Source organism: Pteropus medius, unplaced genomic scaffold, assembly GCF_902729225.1.
Source record: "Pteropus medius unplaced genomic scaffold, Ma_sr-lr_union100, whole genome shotgun sequence".
In the NCBI taxonomy this organism is placed as follows: Eukaryota; Metazoa; Chordata; class Mammalia; order Chiroptera; family Pteropodidae; genus Pteropus; species Pteropus medius.
This window is the reverse complement of record NW_024343733.1, coordinates 5,544,878-5,564,357: the sequence shown is the minus strand read 5'-3', so window position 1 is coordinate 5,564,357 and position 19,480 is coordinate 5,544,878. Positions and strand designations below refer to the sequence as shown.

Below are 19,480 nucleotides of genomic sequence, written 5' to 3'. Positions count from 1 at the left end.
TAAATCAATTGCAGTTATTATTCTCCCTAATGCTCCAGATGTCCCAACTTTAGCCAGAGGGAGTCCCTTCAAGCTGACTTGTGTCCTTTTGACACAATTCCATTAGTTTTTTTTTTTTTTGGTTTTAAATTAGAATGTAATTATTCTATTAGATTTTGAAAGCTTTCTTGCTTCTAGCACAAGAGGATATCTTATCACCCTGTCAAGTTCCTACTGCAGACTTGGAATTAGTCATTTCTCCAAGGAGCCCTGGTTCCTTTTAGTAGGGAACAATATTTATAAAGTAAAATTTGGGTACTAGGGGTACTCATTACTACTAGTATTTCATTGCTTCTTGGCCCTTTGTGGACAAAGGTAGGAAAAAAAATATGATAAACTGCAGTTCTCTTATATGTTCTGATTTTGGCCTGTCTATCCAGCCTAACCTGTTCCGACCTTTCTCTAATTTAGGGGTCCCCAATCCATGGGCTGTGAACTGGTACCAGTCTGTGGCCTGTGAGGAACCTGGCCGCACAGCAGGAGGTGAGTGAGCAAAGCCTCATCTGTATTTGTAGCCGCTCCGCAGTGCTGGCACCACCGCCTCAGCTCCATCTCAGATCATCAGGCGTTAGATTCTCATATGAGCACCAGTCCTTGGTACCAAAAAGGTTGGGGACCGCTGCTCTAATTCCTTGTCTAGTTATTCTTTACAGCTGTCTCTTATACCTATTCTCTATCAGACTTGCTGTACCTACTGAAGCATTTCTTGCTAAATACTACATGCTTCCATTTTGGTCCCTGGGTTGTGCTTCCATTTTGGTCCCTGGGTTGTATAACATTGCATGACTTTGACCGTGAATCTCATTAAACAAAAATGAAGGGATATTGCTATTAAAATAATGTGTAGCAACATTTACTTGCTGAGCACTCATGTTATAATGCCACATCTGTTAATTGTTTAACCTATGAGTTCAACTAGACTTTTAAAAAAGAAATCAAATTTTCTATATATCATCAAATTTTATAACCTTCTGAGCACAGGGCATTATAATTGGCACTGGAGATACAAATGAGTCTGACAGTCTCAACTTCATAGTCCCTGGCTTTAACGGCTGGTGAAACACAGCATGAGTAGTGTTATAAATGTCGTTGCTATTTACTAAACCAGGAAGTATGCTAAGAACTTTATATATAGTCTAAAATCCTAACAACTCTGCAAAGTATATGATTCTATTTGTTTTTAATAATCCCTGTTTTTTCCAGATCAGGACAATGTGCAATTGCAAACTCTGAACCTCAACCAATACAGCCAGTAATCAACAAAGCCAAAATAAACCCAGGTTCATCTAGTGCCAAAACCTGAATGCATTTCACTACGACACCCTCCCTCCTAGAAGAAGTGATGACGGATGAAATATGCCCTGACTTCAGCAAGGTTTAAAGTTTTTGCTTTCATTCCATACTCCCTCCTTTCAGACATTGCCTTGCTACTTAGGTGGAAGGAAGTCTGACCTGAGAGGTTCATCCAGTGGCTTTTGATCGTTCTAACAGGGTATCTCAGAAATTCCATTTTGTTCAATCCCTTTACTGACAAAGGGATTAAGGTACAGGCATATCTCAAAGATATTGCGGGTTTAGTTACAACTTGAAGTGAAGAGAGCTGTAATCTTATTGCTGGCGGAGGGTGGTGGCTTCAACTCGTAAAAAACACATCCACGAAATGCAATAAAGCAAAGTGCAATATAATGGGGTGTGCTTGTACTTGTGACACTGGCTGCTGATACTAAATTAGGCAAAATACATCTCTCACCAATCTTGGTTTCACATTAGAAAAGTAATTCTCATCCTTGGTCACACATTGCTTTAGAAACCTTGATGCCCAGGTCACATGCAGCTAAATCAGAATTTCTGGGGGTGGGACCCAGGCATTTGTAGTCAGCACAAAACCTGCCCAGGTGATTCTAATGTGTAATCAGGGATGAGAATCACATCTTTAGACGATAGGAATAATATCTGTTAAGTGACTGGGGAGGAGCAGAAGGTTCCTATCCAACAAAGATGAAACCAAAAGAAATGGGTAGATACAAACAGATATTTGAAGTTAGCAAGAATTAAGTATGGAAACAAGTGTTTCCAAGAATGAATCCAAGGTAGTTTGAGGAGGGGTTGCTATTAATTTAGCCTGGTTTAGGTAAGTTAGACTCCTCATCTGTGTGGCTCCAAAGCCTATGTACTCTTTTCTAATAAGTCACTAATCCTTAGCAGTAATAGCTGTCACTAATTGAGCATCCATTATAGGCCAAATGTTTGACACGTTTTCAAGCAACTTTATGAAGTAGGTCTCTATATGACAGATGATACAGAAAAGACACAAGATAGTGTATATTTATTTCCAAACAAGTCATCGGGACAAGTAGCTTGCAACCACAAATCCTTGGGGACATGAACTGCTATAAGAGTGCACAGGAAGCACTACCTATAGATTGAATACATAGTGTTATTAAATGCTGTTGTGATTACAGCGTACAGGCATATCAATAAAGTGCTTCGTTTAATTGTACTTCACAGATGTTGCATTTTTTACAAATTGAAGGCAAGACCCACCACCAGCAAAAAGATTATGGCTCATTTTATTGCCGTAGTCCGGAATTGAACCTGCAATTATCTCCAAGGTATGCCTGTATAAATCCTTCTAAAAGTATTACTAAATCCCTAATAATGTGTCATTTTTATGCTTTTTATCAATCTGCAGATACTAAAATGACATCTATTATAATGCAAGACTCTACAATTTTTTCTTCAATAAAAGAAGAGGTCCTCTTGTGGAGAAACTGGAGCCCTCACACATTTGTTGGTGGGAATGTAAAATAGAAGAAGCCTCTCTGAAAACCAGTTTGGCGGTTTCTTAAAAAGTTATATACCATACAGCAATTCCACTCCTAGGTATCTACTCAGGATAAATGAAACATATGGCCACATAAAGAAACGTACATGAATCAAGTTCATGTTCATAACAGCGCTATTTATAATAGGCAAAACAAGAAACAATCTAAATGCCCATTAACTAGTGAATAGATAAACAAGATGCATATATCCATACAATGAAATACGAACAATATTAAATGAACAATTGATGTGCGACAACGTAAGTTAACCTCATAAACATTATGCTAAGTGAAAGAAGCCAGACACAAAAAACTACATACGGTCTGATTCCACTTATATGAAATATCAGGAAAAGGTACATCAATACAGACAGAAAGCAGATCAGTTTTCCTGGGGCTGGGGTTGGAGTAGAGACTGAATGTAAAAGGACACAAGGAAACTTTTTTTTTTGGGGTCAGGGGAGATTATGAAAATGTTCCCAAATTGGATTGTAGTAATGGTTGCATAACTCTATATATTTGCTAAAAATAACTGAACTGTATACTTACAATGGTTGAATTTTATAAAGTGTAAATTATACCTCAATAATGCTGTTCAAAAATATTATAGAAGGTCACTGGATTATATTTTTAAAAGGGGAAGATCCTCATACTGAGAAAATGAGAACCAGTGATATAAGCAATGATAAAGAAATGCATCAAGAATGAGTGTACAACCAATGTTCACAGCAGCATTATTAACAGTGGCCAGGACATGGAAGCAACCGAAGTGTCCTACAGTAGATGACTGGCTAAAGAAGCTGTGGTACATATATACAATGGAATATTACTCAGCCATAAGAAGAGATGAAATACTGCCATTTGCAACAACATGGATGGACCTTGAAATAATCATACTAAGTGAAATAAGCCAAACAGAAAAGGTTGAAAATCACATGATATCACACGTGCGGGATATAAATCTAAAAGCAACAAATGAACAGGACAAACAGACTCATGGACATGGACAATGGACTAGTGGTTTCCAGAAGGGAGGGGGAAAATAAAAAAATAAAATGTTAAAAAAAATTATGTATATACAGTATGAAAAAAATAAACTGGCTTCAAAAAAAAGGAATGAGTGTACATTTAGTGATCATTGTGCAGTACATACAAATATGAATCATTATGTTGTACACCTGAAACTAATATTATATGTCAAACATACCTCAATAATTATTAAAATGATAATAAAAAATAAACATTTCCTAAAAAAATAGAATACATTAAAGGAAGTAAAACAATTCTCTGGGTGGGTAAAACCTTTTAGTAAACAGTCAAATTTGCCATACACTTGAACCACAGAACTAAGTAATACATGCTTACTTGACTTGTGAATGTAGTTCTAATACTTATTAAGCATCTATGTTTCAGAAAAGGTGCTCAGCCCTCTATGGGAGGTACCCTGAGTGCATTGCCTTTGACTTAACAGAGTCAAGTACATTAATTAACCATAGCAGATGGTTGATGTGATAAAAGATATTAAAATGTTCTTTGTGGTCAGTAGAAAGCTGCTTGAGGCACAGGTCACAAACAGAAAGGTAGGGGGAGACAAGGCTAGAAATGTGTGCTAGGTTCAGATGGTACTGGGCTTTGAATACCATGCCAAGGAGTCTCAGCTTTATTTGGCAGGCTAAGGGGAGTCCCCTGAAGGCAATAAGTTGGTTCAGAAATTCCATGGAGGAAGGTAAACTGACAATGGGGAAAAAAGTAAGGGCAGAGAAAGAAGGCATATGTGGGGGACTACAGCATGAAGTTCAGAGGCTTTCAACAAGGACTGTGGCAGTGAGGAGAGAAAGGAGGGGGTACACAGATTCCCTGGTCCTGGGAAAGAGGGGAGCTTCATCTTAAATTAAATGTCACCTCTTGTGGGTTTCTGCTTTGTCACTTTCCTAGACTCGCATGGGATTTGTCTTGTCTTCTTGACAGTTAAAGTCCATAACCAACACCTTTGGCAGTCTGTGCTTCGGAAGACACATTTTCATTCATTTTGCTTCTCCTTCTAAACAAAAGAATTCTATTTGGAAAATACATTCCTTTCAGTTTAGGGAAGGGCCATCACATGCAATGGGATGACTTTTTAATTCAAATTGCCAGTTTTTAAATAGGATGTTAATTTTGAGAGTCTGCCCTCAATCCTATGCTATGTTCAATTTCCATCTGGTTTTTGAGGAATAAGTCAAATATTTAAGCGCACTGCAAGGCTCTGAGTTGACTTGAAATAAAAATTGGTATGCTCTTCGTAGAGCTCCTGTTAAACACTGAAGTTCCTCTTTAATATGTCTATCTGCCAGCTTTTAAAGTAAATAGACAGCATAAAACAAAATACTATTGTCGAAGTAAACAGAATTTTTACTGTAAAGATTCTAAACTGCTTTTTTTTTTAACGGATTTTTTTTATAACAAATATGTGTATAAACCACAGCTTTACTTACTCTGTGACCTTAGATGAGTCATATCCTCTTAGGGCCTTAGTTGTTTTTTCAACTGTGAGATCAAAGAGTCAGACTAGGTAAGAGCTAAGTAACATAAACTTGACTTTCATCAAGTGTAATATAAAGGGGTTCTCACCATCTTAAAATATTATGCTAGAAATCTAAAGTCAAATTAGTAATTACCTACTCTTTCAGTCTTCTGAACAAATAAATACGCCTTTTCTGGATCACTGCCATGTATGTGGCACTATTCTAAGCTCTGCTGGGAATGAAAACCAGCCAAAGACATAGTCCCTGACTTCATATTGTCTAAAACTTAGGAGGAAAACAAACATAACCATTTATGATATTAAATGGCAATGAACTTTACACAACAGGCTTCATCATTTAGGTCAACTGAATGTGAAATTAAGGGCAATGTCAAAGATAATGAGTATATTCCATGGACAGCCCTCCTCATAGGAGGCAGGATGCTGGTTTGTGTGGAGCATGCACTGGATACAGTACAGCAGGTCTTCTATTCACAGTTCATCATCTGTTAGTTTTACTTCTGTAGAATAATAATGGAATAAAGGTCCTAAGTGATGGAGTGTGTCCAAGGATTCAGCTATACCTTGTTTCCTTAATTCATATAATATTAGAAAACATGAAATTGATATCTATTCTTTAGATCTTATCATTAATGTAGAGAGAAAGCCACATACTAAAACATCTCTGACATCATAGTTACGTCTTGCCTGCACTGAGCCTGACCAGAGCAGTGTCACAGGAGGAAGAATACTGGTATCCATAGCAACATCACCAGACTGGGACAATGTAAAAAGCTGTAACCTAGCAACTGATGACGAGAGGTGTGTGTAAGGGGAATTCTTCCAGTTCTGCAAATGACAAACATGCAGCACTGAATGCAACTAATAATGCTAGGGCAATGTGAAAAATCTGACATTTGTAGAGAGTTGGGACTGTCAGCCTCATAAAACCTTAGTACTATGCTGCATAATTTTCAACAGGAAAAGCACGGGAACACCTTACTGCCCACATTGTTAGTTGTATTCGGGGAAAGTACCTTATGCGTCATGACTAGAATGGAATATAAATTTTGTTGTAGCACCAATCATCTCAACCTCTGTCTATTTCTCATTATACAGAGGCAGTGAAATTTGGTGAGAGGGGAAACCACCCTTGGACCCGGAGAAGGATGGTATATTCTCCACATAGAGAAGGCTGTATCACAAAGCTACCAGGCTCACAAGATACCGTACAACGTGAGCATGTCCCCTTAAGAATTTTCTTTTTAATAGAGATCACATATATATGTGTGAACATTTAGAGAGAGAAAGAACCATCTGGTTCGATCCTATTGTTTTATTGACACAAACTGAGATCCAGAGTGAGGATTTACTTAAGGTCTGTAGGTAACAAACATAGGTTAGAACTGAAGTCTTATGCTTTACAGACAGTTCTTTCCATTAAAACATGATGCTCTTTCCCCATTTCCCACCCCCCACCCCCATGTTTAAGGAGGAATCCTGTTTGGACTTTATGGGAATGAGAAATAAACTTCTATTGTGTAAAGCCATTGAGATCTTAGGGTTTATCTGTTATAATAGTTTTATCCTACCTAACATAACCATGAATGGGTCCATCCTACCCCAAGGCAATCTGACAAACATACCCACTCGTTTTTAATTTTGGGGATTCTGAATCGAGTTATAGCTTCAAAGAAATTTAGCCAAATCTGTGATTACTAGAGGTATTACCTGAGTACAAAAAGGCCAACAGCTTTTCTACTCAGGACAGAATGGTGTATGGTATAAAAAAAAGGCGGTACTGTTACTACTGTGTCAGCTAGTTTAGTTAGAACTGGTAGAATCTTAATAGGCCGCTCCAGTCTTTCAGAAAATTGAAGCCCAGAAAAGGAAAGTCCGGGACTCTTTCTTCTGTCACCATTATGGCTGAGACTGGTTAACTGTTCACCAACTGACCTCTCCCTGGGCACAAAGCTGGCCTACATGTCCCTGCCACTCTTGTATCTGAGTGCAGGGCCTCATGAGCAAGTTCTGAGCAGCGAATGAGTAGAGGCTATGTGCGCCATGTCCAGGCATGACCCACAGAAACCTGCCAGGCTCTTTCCCTTCTGCTGTGACCTTGGAAGCCACCTGCTGAAGGTGGCAGAGTCACAAGATGGAAGAAGATGGCTGGATCACTGAATCACTGTTTGAATTGAGGGCCACCCACCTACGGAGAATACCAGTTTTTAACTCCTCTGTTAAGCTACTAAGATTTGAGGATTTATCTGTTATAGAAACTTCAGTATTGATTAATAAATACTGTAATACATCACTAGGGTTACTGCTCTACAAATAGTGGATACCACTCCTTTGTTTTTTTCCTGTAATCTGTATTACATTATTTACTCCCAAAGAGATGGCTTTACTTCTCAGTAAGAACCCACTGGAAGCAGCAAACACTGGTACTGCATACTTGGCAAGTCACTTAACTTCCCTGGGCCTCCGCTTCCTTAACTATTTATTAATAGATTAGTGACTTACAAGTCATTTTTTTATACACAGTTAAAAAATCCTGTTTTTTCAAACAAAATATTAAGCAGAACTTTAATATATAAAACATAAAAATGCTTAGTTTGAAATGAAAATGGGGGAGGAGACAGGCACCCACCAGCTCTTCCCTGAAACTGTTCCTGAGGCACCTCTTGGAGACCTATGGCTTCTCAGAATATAGTTTGGGAATCAATGGTTTTCCAAATTAAGTGGGGTTTTTTTTTTTTTGGCAGCACAACCCTTTTCCATATGAAAACTTACGAGAAGCTCAATAAATGTATATAGATAAAGGTAATACTTTACTAATGTTAAATATTTTATGAATTTAAATGTATAAAATATAGAGCCAGTAAGAACGATGAGGCCTTTACAAAACAATCTGAAACTGGAGGATAAGAATAACAATGGCAGATTTACTCACTACTGATGTATCTGTAGATTTACTTTTGATTTAAAAGTATTAAAACCAAATGTTTTTATTCACCCAGTAGTTATAAATACCACCTGTTTTTACACATCTCAACTTAAAAACAGCATAATAGTTAACAGAGACAGCAAGAAAGGCTGTAGGCCAGCATCTCCAGAAAGGCAAGTTAAGCTGGCAGCACAGGCACCACCGGTCCTTCACGCATCTGTTAAATGTGGCATCTAACTCCAGAGGGCATGGTATCTATTTTGGTAATGGTTCTTCAGAGTGTTACAATTTTTTAAAAACACAATTGAATTTGCAGAACTTCTGAAAAGCAAGCATTTTATAAACCACTGGTCCAGCCAGACTCAAAGTTCTTTTTCAGTTCCAAAAATCATAGGATAGCATTGGATTCTTGTCCTGGACTCTAAGGAAGAGCAATGGAGAAGCTACTAGAGTCAAAACGGTATCTGCTTTTCTTCTATGTTTACTCTCTGAATACAGATATTTTAGTTTTCAAGGCAACAATACTTAGGGGCAAGAACTATGAGCTAATCTGCATAGGTAACAAAAGAGTGCAGAGTTTGCTGCCAATTTTTTTTTCTGTCAGTAAACGCCAACCTTTCTACCACCTGCAACCTATTTGCCAGGTACAAAATTTGGAGGCCCCACCTCACAACAGGCATGGCTCTCTAGGTAAACAGGAACAGGCTCAGATAATCAAGACACAAATCTACCAATAAAACCACCCATATGATGAAAGAATAAGCAATTACCACCCTAATGTGTTTAACCTACCAATTAGCAATACTACCAATCTGAAAAAGCTGGAAATTCTGTCTTCATAGAGAGCTCCCCTATGCAAAAAAAGCCCCTTTTCTGTTCTAGCTGAAGTGATCCTCTCAACAAATTGTTTTCAATCCTTTTAGCACACCCTTGACATAACAAACAGAAACTGTCAAAAGTAGGTCCCAAACCTTTGGATTCATTTTACTCAGCGATTCTGAAGTTAAGGAGAATCCAAGCAATAACACCCAGCAAATATCACCTAAAAAATAAGCCAACGAGATAGAAATACATGAGAGATTTTTATTTGCAATTGACTACCCATCTTTGAAAATGTATAAAAACCAATTTTCAAACCAGTGGTTAACTCGTAACCAGTGCAAAGCCTCAAGCAATGCCACTAAACTTCTAGTCCTCAGTTTCTTTATCTGTCAAATGAAGAATAATTATCACTACTTCTGTCACAGAGTAGTAATGAGATGAGAGGAGATACCATATATGAATGTTTTTGGAAATTTGAATTACTGTTATTTGGTTGGGAAATAACCTTGTTTTCATAACTTCTTTCGAGGATAGGCTGACTAATAACTGCCATGTCTTTTTTCTACAACACAACACCTGTAAATGAAACTGACTTTAAAATAATTCAATCCCCACCCCAAATGGAAAAGAAACGAACAAACCCGATTCAGAAATTAAAACTACTTTTGATAAACAGCTGTTGTTCACTGTAAAATGTCCTACAAACAAAAACGGTTATGCGTCACCCACCAGAGGCAGAACAACTGTGACACTAATGGCCACTATTTTAAAGCCTTTAACCCTGAGAAAGAAATCTGGGGAAAATGTGCTTCAAAAAGTGTACCAGATGCAGAGCTGTTAATCCCAAATGAGCTTATTTAAAGAACCAGGATCTGTTTACACTTCAGAAGAAAATTAGCCTTTCCAGGGGAAGATGAGCTCCAGCTTGTATGCATGCTGTATGCATCAGTTGAGGCTGATGGAGGAACACAGCTCCAAACGGGCAGGAAACAGCATCGACTTCCTCCTACACATGTCACCTCACAGAGGACAACTCAAGAGCTGAGTTGAGAGTGTGAGGTCGTGAGAAGGAGACGGGGGATCGCAGAGGGTAGAAGTCAGTGGTGGGGGCGGAGGGAGTAGGCACTCATTGGAATACACTTCAGTCACTTTGAGTAAATTCTTGGGTGGCAACCTAACTAAAGGTACTAGAACAGAATCTCAGGTACAGACAGAGCTCTCAGATGGGAAATTTAAGCCAACGTTTCACCTCAATACCACAGAATTCTTATCCCTCTACTTAAGTGAAACTAACATGGATGTTTAAAGGGTAGCTCAAATCTAACAGTCCAAAAACAATTATTCAATTTTATATCCCAATCAACTCTTCCTCTTGAGAATCTTTGGTCTCTCAAGTTAATGATGCCACTACTCCTCCAGTAGCTTGAGACAAAAATCTAAGAGTCATTTTTTATTTTTCTTTCCTTAACTCCCTTTCTCACAGCCATCCATTCCATGAACAAATCTTGCTGGTTCTACTTTCAAAACACACACCCAATCTAGCCCTTCTCACCACCTCCATGATCAAAGCTACCATCAACTCTCCCCTTGGAGAGTCGCCTCTTCCCTGACCTCCATGCTTCCACACCTGGCCCCTATAATCCACTCTTCCATAGCAGCCAGAGTAATCTTTTAAAAAGTTAGCAATCGGGTCATGATGCTCCCCTGCCAAAAACATATCACTGGCTTCACAGCACACTCAATAAAATTCCAAACCTGTATCACAACTGGCAAGATTATGTATCATGACATAATCTGGTAGCGAATTACCCTCTGACCTCATTCCTACAATCTTCCCAAGCTGACTACGCCCCAGTCACATTGGCCTGCTTGCCATTCGTTCCTAGGCTTTTAAAGGCTATTTTCTTTGCCTGAAACATTCTTTCACTCCTTTTTGTCTATCAGGTGGCTACTCAAACTTCACTTCTTCAAAGGTTCCTTTGTGACAACCCTACCAAAACTTGAGTTGTCTCTTCGGCTACCACTTTCTCCCCCTTACCTGGATTTATTTTATTCATAGCACTTAGCACTAACTAATTTGTATTTTTTATGTATTTCCTTCTTTACTGTCAAATCTCCTGTATTATTTTATGACAGGGAATTTGTCTTGCTCACTACAGTACTTTTGTTACTCAGAATGGTGCCTACAGACATAGTAGGTACAAATCACAAATATTTGTTGAATGAATGAGTAATTTTTTATTGCAAAATATAACATATATAAATACAAATATATAAAACATATATATATTGTTTAACAAACAATTGTAAAGCAAACACCTATGACCTTCAGACCAAGGTCAAGAAGTAGAACATCCCCAAAGCCTCCTCCTCAAGCACTATTCCATGATGACGACCTCCCCAGTTACTCCCTCCCTACTCCTCAGATAACCATTATCCTGACTTTTGTAATGAAAATCACCTCAGTTTTGTTTAGTTTTACTATGTACACATGCAGAATGCTAGGTTTTTCAGCCTTGATAAAGTTCAATGTTAGGGAGAGTATGAATTGTTAAAATATTTTTGGAGAGCAATATGATAATTCTATTAAGAATTTAAATGTACACACTTTTGATCTAGACATCCCACTTCTAGGAATCCATCTAGAGAAATGCTAATATTAGAGAGTGCAAAGATACATCAATAAGGATGTTTACTGCAGAAGTATCTGTAACACTATAACACTGTAACACAAGCTCTTGAACAGAAAATGGTTACACTAACTATGGTACATCCACATGTACATGGAAGACTATGTACAATTATCAAAAATATGAAAAAAGGTCAAAGATAATAAGTCAAAAACTTTAACAAAACCAATTTGTTTAAAAAGAAAAAAACAAAGGAAATAGAAAAATTATGCACGTGTGTGTATATGATATACAAAAAATACAAAATAATTACCACCAACCTGCCTAGTATTTTCTTTGATTGAGGATCATGGGGGACTTTTTACATCAAACATTTCTGTACTGTCTGAATTTTATTTTACAATGAACCTAAGTTCTTTTTGCCATCGGAAAAAACAATGTATACATATTTTTTAATTTAAAAAACTATGAGTGGAAACAGGGCAGAGGCAAAATCAGAATTTCTAAGTAAGAATATCTTCACTAATAAGAGATATTCAGAAAAGCTTAGTTCCTTAAAAAGCCACCTCTATCTCAGCTAAATAAACCAAGTTTCACAAAAGAACAACCCACTGGGTACCAAGCTTTCATAGACATGGATTTCAAACTGTCTGGCGTCACCTGAACTACAAGTGGATCTTTGTTCCTTTATTTCAACCTCTCCATCACCAATCTTCAGACTATTCCTCCAGGTACCTCTTGGCCCAAGCCCTTCTAGTTTAAAATGCAAGCTTTGATTTCTCCTGGCCTTGGCCTAGGCCTAACTTCCTGCTGAATTCTTTTTATCCCCCTTCCTATCTGTGATTCTACAGTAACAACCTTTTTTGGCTTTATCTAGCCTTTAAAACAGCCTTTTTTGTATATTGTCCCAAATATATTTTCTCCCTTCAGTCTATTTAAATAGCAATACCCAAAGTTGCAGTGACTAAGCACAGGACCACAATTTTGGATGTGAGGAATCAGAGAGAGGTGTGTTAGAGATACTTGCAGAGCTGCAATAAAGGGGGAAAGGACTTATATGAAGGGCACTAGGAAATAAAAGCTTTAAGAATACAGCACTGTATTCAAACAAATAATAAGAAGGGGAAAAGTAGTTATTTTAAGGTGAATTCTCAAGAGTTTTGCAACCAGGGCTACACATGGAGCAATTATACATTCTCGATGAGATTCTGTTCAAAAGCAGTCACTGTGCAGTTTCCCAAAGGGGAACCTCCAACTGCCTCCTTCTCCACACTACAGACCACTTTGGGTTTCAAGAATAGATGACAGGCAGTTGGAGACAGGGAGTTCTTTTGTCCAGAGTGTATGCTCCCTGTAAGGAAGGAGAAAGCCATGATGATATCCAAACCCAAATAATGGCCAACCCTCCCATGAGACAAGATTTTTTTTTTTTTTTGTAAAACGAAAATACTCTTTCCATCTCCATCAACAAGGTCAGGGGACTACAGGATCAGTCACTCAGTAATTGACCAACTCACAGACCACTGGAGGAGAAACAGCACAAGGCAGGCTTTAAGTCAGTATACAAAAGCTCTGTCCATTCCGCAGTCACTCTTCTCAATTCATGGAAGATTGGGTTTTTACGAAATTCTAGGAGTATCTATGAAGACAACACTAGCTCCCTAGGCAACTAAGTCCCCATTATCTACAGCTTGCCTATCACAGTGTTGATATACACAGTCCCTTTGACACTGGTTTTCAAATAGCACACATATAGTATAAGAGTTTGAGAGTCTAGAGTGCTCTTCTAAAGAGTGCATGGAGGGATAGTGTATTCTTCAGAAAGTAATACATAGTTCTAAACATTTCTTTATTAGGCCCCTTAGAGAGTCACTTAACAAAAATAACAACCACAATCTTTTAACTGAGTGCCCACTCTGCTAGATACATGTTTGTAACAATAAACAAGCCAGATGTGGTCCCTGCTCTCAAAGAATTTACAATCTAACAGTATCCATCAAAGACTGCTGTTGCTGGCTCTTCTGTGGCTGACTCCTCCCTGCAAGTCTCACCTCAAATGTTATTTCCTTGGAGAAGTCTTCCCTACCTACCCTTTCTAAAGGTGCTCTCTGCTTTCTGGTCATTTGCCATCACATCACTCTTCAAAGTACTCACTATAACTCCTGTGGATTTGTTTACTTATTTATATCTCTTCTTGCTAGCTTCACACCACAGAGGTCTTGTTACCCACTGTATCCTCAATTAGTAAAAACCGAATGTTCGTTAAAGAAGATCTAAAAAATAATAAAGGTTTTACTATTTTACTCCAAAGAACAGAATGCCAATTAGTCATTAAGGGAGAGTGATGACAGAGGTGGATCTGCGACTTCTTCAAAGAATAAAATTAAGGGTTCTAAATCTCTCCAAATTGGTCGTGGCAACTTTTAGTTGTATGGTCATAGACAAGTGTCTTTGATGTGTAAATATGTCATTGAGTGGATGGAATCCCCAAGGAAAGTGGTACCACTGTGAACACCTCTTACAGACAGCACTAAGATCCAAGAGTTGGACCTGTTGGCCCGCCTTCCCCCCCCCAAACAAACAAACAAACAAACAAACCTGAAAAACAGTTATTGTTATGGGTGGAAATGCCTATGATGAAGTCCAAACCTCATTACCTCAGAATGTGACCTTGTTTGGAGACAGAGTCTTTATAGAGGCAATCAAATTAGAAAGAAGTCATAGATTTTACCCTACTGCAATATGACTGGTGTTTTACAAGAAGAGGAAATTTGGTAATAGAGACAGAAATACATAAAAGAAAGAGGCACAGGGAGCAAGTAGATATCTACAAGCCAAGGAGAGAGACCTGGAACAGATCCTTCCCTCGTAGCCCTAAGAAGGAACCAACCCTATGACACCTTGATTTTGGACCTCTAGCCTCTGGAACTGTGAGACATAATGTTCTGTTGTTTAAGCCACTTAGACTGGGATACTTTGTTAAGGCAGACCTAGCAAATGAATACAGTTTTCTATAGGCTTCTACAATTTTTATTTTAAGTTATTTTGGTTCTCAGTCAAGAGCAAATGTTTGGATTTTTCTTTTCATTAAAAAAATCCACAGAGTATTAGACATCCATGGGGGAAATAAACAGTGGTGAGACAGTAATCTCTATAGAAAACATAACTGGATTCCTATGTCATATCATACTAAAAAATAAATTCTAGATAAAGCCCTAAATGCAAAAAACAGGTCTTGCTTTTATAATATGGCAAGATATTTTGTGACTGATATAGCATGTATTAAATTGCAGGGAAAAGTGCAAAAAAATTTCCTAGCCAGTTTCTACAAACTCTAGAGCTATGTATTTTGGAGGAGGTAAACCTTAGAAGTCCCTAAAGCAATGTGAAATCCCATTCTTTTTTTTAGAAGAAATCAATTGTTTTTCCCATTCTTTGGTGAACAGGTACTCAAGTCTGACTTTAGTGTTTTCAAGAACATGTCAGCAGTGTTTTACTAGTACTGTGAAAAATGCCTTCTTTTAACTCCTACTGAAGTTTCTAACACTACTGAGATTCATTTTGAGAATAACAACTCATTTCAACTGCCTCTGAAGACTGAAATGGCTAAAAAGAAACTTGTTATTACTGATATTGTTATTATTATGAATGAGACTGTTTCTACATTGTTGAAATCACTGCTTTGGCTTCCTACTGTAAATGCAGAATACAAGAACTTTCCACAGTGTCTAAACTGTATTATAAGCTGTAGCTGGTTAAATTAGTAAATAATCACTTCAGGATTCTTAGCACTTATCAGAACTCTGATATCTTTGCTGCTGCTGTCGGAGAGAAAATCATCTGGGGGCTCTGAAGGTTTCTGCTGTAATGCCAGTAAAAAGTACTGAGTTACGTATCAGGAGGATTCTCACAAAACTCTGTCTGAAGCTCTACAAGGAGATACTCTCCTTAGGCAACAAGCATGACCCATGTCTCTCCTCTCCTTTTTCTGAGAGCAAGGCCCATTGTAGTCTTTCCACTTTTGATATAATTAGGATACGTGTCTAATATGTCCTATTAAACCCCACTGTCAATGTCACTGTGGTGTTATTTTCTAACTTAGAAAGTGAATTACACTTTCTCCAAATATGTGAGCCTGAGTTTCACAGAAATGAGACTCATAGGATCTTAGAAGCTAAAAGAGAATTTAGAGGGTATTTTGTCCAAATGAACAAATAAACTGGGATAAAGGTGTCCTTAGGTTACATGCAGCAGTGTCCAAGGGATACTAGGTGCCACAGAATAAACCTGACTCAACTCGTAGGTGAACTGATTTTACACAAATATTTTTGCATAGAGATTTAACTACTAAACCAAACATTTATACTCAATGCTATGTGCTGGGAACATTCAGTTTCTTCTGCTCTCAAATTAGAGAATCGGTGTTTGACAGATGCAGAAATCCCACCTAAATGATGAGGCTATGGTAATTATAACGATGGCTACCATTTATTGAACATTTACTATATGCTAGACATTGTGGTTAGAGCTTTACATACATTATCTCACTCAGTCCTCATGACATTATCAGGTAATAGTAATATAATTATCTCCATTATACAGAGGAGGAAACTAAGGTTAAAAGAGGTGAAAAACTTTCCACATTTGCCCAGCTAGTAAATAGCAGAATCAGTGTTTGATCCCAGGGCTGTCTGGCTTTAAAGCCTATGATTTTAATTGCTGCCACATAAATTTGAAATTGAGGCACAGGAACTCTAAACAGTCTTGAATTGGAAGATCCTTAATCAAGTCACATATCTTTCTGTCCCTCAAGTTTTCCCAGCTATGAAATTAGAACAATGCTTCTCCTTTTCTTCATCATAATTAGGATACAGAAGCTCCTGAGATACTTATGCTTCCAGCACCCTATTTTAGAGCTGAAAAGAACCTTAGTTACACAAAAACTTGTCCATGAATGTTTATGGCAGCCTTATTCATAATAACCAACAGTAAAAACAATCTAAATGTCCATCAAGTAATGAATAGATAAACAAAATGTGTTATACCCATACAACAGAATATTCTTAAGCCATAAAAATGAATGAAAAACTGAAATAAACTACAATGTAGATAAAGCTTGGAAACATTATACTAAAGGAAAGAAGCTGGTCACATTGGGTCATATATATGTATGATTTTATTTACATGAAATGTCTAGAATAGGCCAATCTATAGAGACAGAAAGTAGGTTAGTGGCTGCCAGGGTCAGTGACTGCTAATGTGTATAGGGTTTCTTTTTGGGGAGGTAAAATGTTCTAATATTAGATAGTGGTGATGGTTGCACGACTCTGTAAATATACCAAAAGACACTAAATTATACACTTTAAAAAAGTAAATGTTATGGTATGTGAATTATATCTCAATAAAGCTGTTATTAAATAAAAAGAATCTTAGAGGTCATAGCAGCAAAGGAAATACATTTAAAAATACTTTGGACAAAAGCATCACAGAAGTATTGTACTATATTTAGATAATACACATTTCATGTTTATAAAAACACATCATATACACTGTAGGAAAAGTATGGCCTTCTATTACTTATGGTTGTTTTCTTGTTCTAGGAGAACCTTAATGCACTTCGAAGGACTACTCAACTCTTTTAGTTCCTGAATATTCAGTTAATAAAATGATAATAAAATGCAATCTAACCTGGCTGCTCATGGAAACCCCAGGGGCTTGTCCTGTTTAAAAAGAGAAACGGGAAAAAAGCCACAAAACTCACTAAGGGCCTACATTCAAGGCCAGACAGGATAAGAAGAATCTAGATCTAGTGGAAATGTTATCCTCCTATATTCTTTTGGGAGCAGCTTATCAGGATTTTCTACAGCGAAATTAGGCAAAGGAACCTCAACTATAAAGACACTGGCATTAGAAAATAACCATCGACCCTGAAACAAATCCTTTACCTTCACATACTCTAACATAAACACATTATCTCATTTTCAGTACCTGCATGAGATACAATTTTTCACCCCAATTTTGAAGATAAGGAAAGTGAGGGACAAACGAGGTCACCCAGTTACTGAGAAACAGTCAAAATTCCACATGCCTCTAAATTCTAAGCTCTGTGTTCTTTCGCTACGTCATGCTGACGTTTACTTTCTCCTTTCATCTCTCTTGGCCACTTATTTTTCACCAGGTCAGAAAGCAGACTTATTTTGTAAAATGAACTTAGCCCTCAAGAAGTAATTTCTCTTTTAATTGTTCTAGTTTGTTGTATTCCCTTCTCAACTTTCCATTAAGAAACATTTGCTCAGAATAAGTATAAAATAAATGTTTCGGAACAAATAAATTAATCTGGCCAGCCCTATCTGGTTAGTTTAATTGTTCATAAATAATGAATGATGACTCAAAAACCTGTAAAATCTTATAAGGAAACAGATTCCCTTCGAAGTTGCTGAAAATGGTTTTAGAACTGAGTCAGAAATGATGTTACTGAGCTGGCCCTGTAAATGACTTCTTGAGAACTGTCCAAATCTTCCTTTCCAACCATATCAAGTGGTGATTTGATTCCCTAGGTGGGAAACCTGCAGACAAGAGCTTTAGATTTGCCTATCACCTGAATTCTCACCTTTCATATACATTTTGATATTTCCTGCAACCAGCTGTTTTCCAAGTTATCAGGTTCTCTGTCTCTCTCCTTCCCTCATCATCTCTTTCTCCTTCCCCAACTTTCATTCTCTCCTTCTCTACCCCTTCTTCTTCCTCTGCCTTTCTCTAGTAGTAGCATTTACTTCACATTTCCTTGTAAGGCATAAAGGTTTTGACCAGTATCCGAGTACCCATGGAAACAACCAGGACACAAACTAGTGAAATATCTTCAAACAGTATTACCCATCCAATTAGTAGAAGCATCAAGAATTTCTTACATGCTGCTTTAGCAAAGTCTTTCCCAAAGATCTAAGCACCAAACATTAACCAGGCAGACAAGGACAGCACTCCCATGAGAACATCAGTGCTTAGAGATGACCTCGGAATAAAAGTTCTTTGTTCCTCTGGTAACTGAAGAGTTAACAGTTTTTTATTTTCAACACATAAGAAGGATTGAGGTACAACAGTAAATCCAGCTCTTAATTCAAAAGTGGGTGGATTAAGAGACCAGGGCATTAACAACATTCCTGCATTTGTTAAAAAGGTATGTTCTGTATTTAAATTAGATTTCCACTTATTCAACCCTCAAACTCCTTCTTTGCAATGATTTTATAGTCTTGACCTTGGTTAATTAATACTTTCATGACATCACCCTATAAAAGTACAAGTAAAGAATTTTTACTTGATGTGGAAATAGAGAACAAATTTTAAACAGATACACATACCTCCTTTCCTATTTAAATAATATGAAAGAACGTACATTCATAAATTTAACATCGGTGAAAATTATTTGCTCTAGAAAATTTCCCTAAGCTCTTCAGTTTAAAAACAGCACCTTTTAATATTTGAACTAAACACATTAATTTTACCAGTGACAGACTTTCTCCAGGTAACAGAATCATAAGGAATCGCAGAAATCATTAAGCACAATGCTTTCATTTTAAAAATTAGAAAATTCCCAAGTTAAGTAACTGTCAAAGTCTCATAGTTGGTTAATGACAAGCAAGGGTCTTGGCTCCAGACTCCTAGTTTGGCACAGCTAAAGTTCTTGTAGTTGAAAAATACTTAAACTTGTTGATATAAC

General features: G+C 37.4%; 1 protein-coding gene across 2 annotated transcripts in view; it reads right to left on the bottom strand.

Moving 5' to 3' along the window:
- BICDL1 (BICD family like cargo adaptor 1) overlaps positions 1 to 19,480 on the bottom strand; it is an 81,498-nt gene that overhangs the window by 54,339 nt on the left and 7,679 nt on the right. The gene's annotated exons all lie outside the window — the stretch shown is intronic.